The sequence below is a fragment of the Oncorhynchus masou genome, unplaced genomic scaffold, assembly GCF_036934945.1.
Source record: "Oncorhynchus masou masou isolate Uvic2021 unplaced genomic scaffold, UVic_Omas_1.1 unplaced_scaffold_3701, whole genome shotgun sequence".
In the NCBI taxonomy this organism is placed as follows: Eukaryota; Metazoa; Chordata; class Actinopteri; order Salmoniformes; family Salmonidae; genus Oncorhynchus; species Oncorhynchus masou.
The window spans coordinates 4,354-7,500 of NW_027010103.1; the positions used below are offsets into that span (position 1 = coordinate 4,354).

The following is a 3,147-nucleotide window of genomic DNA, read 5'->3' on the forward strand; positions in this document are numbered from 1 at the left end:
CATCCTGAAGTTGTAGAATCACTTATTTATGTAGGACTGAACACACAACCACAGTCATACTGAAGTTGTAGCTTATTTAACATTTTATATACTATAATAAGTTCATATATTCTCTTAGCTTTTACAAAGTAGTCTGTCTGTCCTCACAATAACTTTCCAAGGCTGTTAGCTTTGTTACCAGCGTATGACATTATGCCCTTTCCATGACACAGACTGACCAGGTGAATCCAGGTGAAAGATATGGTCCCTTATTGATGTCACTTGTTAAATCCTCTTCAATCAGTGTAGATGAAGGGGAGGAGACCAGGTTAAAGATGAAGGGGAGGAGACCTGGTTAAAGAGGAAGGGGAGGAGACCTGGTTAAAGATGAAGGGGAGAGACCTGGTTAAAGATGAAGGGGAGGAGACCTGGTTAAAGATGAAGGGGAGGAGACCTGGTTAAAGATGAAGGGGAGGAGACCTGGTTAAAGATGAAGGGGAGGAGACCAGGTTAAAGAGGAAGGGGAGGAGACCTGGTTAAAGATGAAGGGGAGGAGACCTGGTTAAAGTTGAAGGGGAGGAGACCTGGTTAAAGATGAAGGGGAGGAGACCTGGTTAAAGATGAAGGGGAGGAGACCTGGTTAAAGTTGAAGGGGCGGAGACCAGGTTAAAGATGAAGGGGAGGAGACCAGGTTAAAGATGAAGGGGAGGAGACCTGGTTAAAGATGAAGGGGAGGAGACCTGGTTAAAGATGAAGGGGAGGAGACCTGGTTAAAGATGAAGGGGAGGAGACCAGGTTAAAGATGAAGGGGAGGAGACCTGGTTAAAGATGAAGGGGAGGAGACCAGGGTAAAGATGAAGGGGAGGAGACCTGGTTAAAGATGAAGGGGAGGAGACCAGGTTAAAGATGAAGGGGAGGAGACCTGGTTAAAGAGGAAGGGGAGGAGACCTGGTTAAAGATGAAGGGGAGGAGACCTGGTTAAAGAGGAAGGGGAGGAGACGGGTTAAAGAGGAAGGGGAGGAGACCTGGTTAAAGAGGAAGGGGAGGAGACGGGTTAAAGAGGAAGGGGAGGAGACCTGGTTAAAGAGGAAGGAGAGGAGACCTGGTTAAAGATGAAGGGGAGGAGATCTGGTTAAAGAGGAAGGGGAGGAGACCTGGTTAAAGAGGAAGGGGAGGAGACCAGGTTAAAGAGGAAGGGGAGGAGACCTGGTTAAAGATGAAGGGGAGGAGACCTGGTTAAAGAGGAAGGGGAGGAGACCAGGTTAAAGATGAAGGAGAGGAGACCTGGTTAAAGAAGGATTTTTAAGCCTTGAAACAATTGAGACACGGATTGTGTATGTGTTGCAATTCAGAGGGTGAATGGGCAAGACAAAAGATTTCAGTGCCTTTGAATGGGGGTAGGGTAGTAGGTGCCAGGCGCACCGGTTTGTGTCAAGAACTGCAACGCTGCTGGGTTTTTCCCGCTCCACAGTTTCCAGTGTGTATCAAGAATGGTCCCCCACCCAAATGACATCCAGCCAACTTGATACTGTGGGAAGCATTGGAGTCAACATGGGCCAGCACCCCTGTGGAACGCTTTCAACACCTTGTAGAGTCAACATGGGCCAGCATCTCTGTGGAATGCTTTCAACACCTTGTAGAGTCAACATGGGCCCAGTATCCCCGTGGGACGCTTTCAACACCTTGTAGAGTCAACATGGGCCCAGTATCCCCGTGGAACGCTTTCAACACCTTGTAGAGTCAACATGGGCCAGCTTCCCTGTGGAACGCTTTCAACACCTTGTAGAGTCAACATGGGCCAGCATCCCTGTGGAACGCTTTCAACACCTTGTAGAGTCAACATGGGCCAGCATCTCTGTGGAACGCTTTCAACACTTTGTAGAGTCAACATGGGCCAGCATCTCTGTGGAACGCTTTCAACACCTTGAAGAGTCCTTTGAGGCTGTTGTAGAGTCAATTGAGGCTGTTGTAGAGTCCATTGAGGCTGTTGTAGAGTCCATTGAGGCTGTTGTAGAGTCCATTGAGGCTGTTTTAGAGTCCATTGAGGCTGTTGTAGAGTCCATTGAGGCTGTTGTAGAGTTCATTGAGGCTGTTGTAGAGTCCATTGAGGCTGTTGTAGAGTCCATTGAGGCTGTTGTAGAGTCCATTGAGGCTGTTGTAGAGTCCATTGAGGCTGTTGTAGAGTCCATTGAGGCTGTTGTAGAGTTCATTGAGGCTGTTGTAGAGTCCATTGAGGCTGTTGTAGAGTCCATTGAGGCTGTTGTAGAGTCCATTGAGGCTGTTGTAGAGTCCATTGAGGCTGTTGTAGAGTCCATTGAGGCTGTTGTAGAGTTCATTGAGGCTGTTGTAGAGTTCATTGAGTCTGTTGTAGAGTCCATTGAGGCTGTTATAGAGTCCATTGAGGCTGTTGTAGAGTCCATTGAGGCTGTGGTAGAGTCCATTGAGGCTGTTATAGAGTCCATTGAGGCTGTTGTAGAGTCCATTGAGGCTGTTGTCGAGTTCATTGAGGCTGTTGTAGAGTCCATTGAGGCTGTTTTAGAGTTCATTGAGGCTGTTGTAGAGTCCATTGAGGCTGTTGTAGAGTCCATTGAGGCTGTTGTAGAGTCCATTGAGGCTGTTGTAGAGTCCATTGAGGCTGTTGTAGAGTCCATTTGAGGCTGTTGAGGAATCCATTGAGGCTGTTGTAGAGTCCACGCTACGACGGATTGAAGCTGGGCAAAATGAGGGGTGCAACTCAATATTAGGAAAGTGTTCTTAATGTTTTGTACACTCAGTTTGCAAGTATAAATCAAATCACTCAAATGCAATTGAATAACTTTTATTGTCCATGCTGCTACAGTAACTGTCATAGCCTTTGTGTACAAAAATGGTACCCTATTCCCTATATAGTGCACTTACTTTCAACAAGGGTCCATAGGGCTCTGGTCAAAAGTAGTGCACTATACAGGGAATAGGGTCCCAGTTGGGACATGGCCCTGAGTCCCCTTTTGAATGTAATGTTGAGATGTGAAACAATGTCTTTGTCTCTTTAAGAGGTGGGAGGAGAGTGTTGCCGCACAGTCTCCTCCTCCTCCTCCTCCTCCTCCCCTCTTTTTTTTTTTTAAACTAAAATTCCTCTCTCAAGAGTTTGGCATTTCCTCTGAGCTCAGAAAGAGAGAGAGAGAGAAA

General features: G+C 47.1%; 1 pseudogene; it reads left to right on the forward strand.

The window, feature by feature from the left end:
* The first annotated feature begins 3,104 nt into the window (after positions 1–3,104).
* Positions 3,105–3,147, forward strand: part of LOC135534630 (inositol 1,4,5-trisphosphate receptor-interacting protein-like 2) — a 17,300-nt pseudogene continuing 17,257 nt past the window's right edge.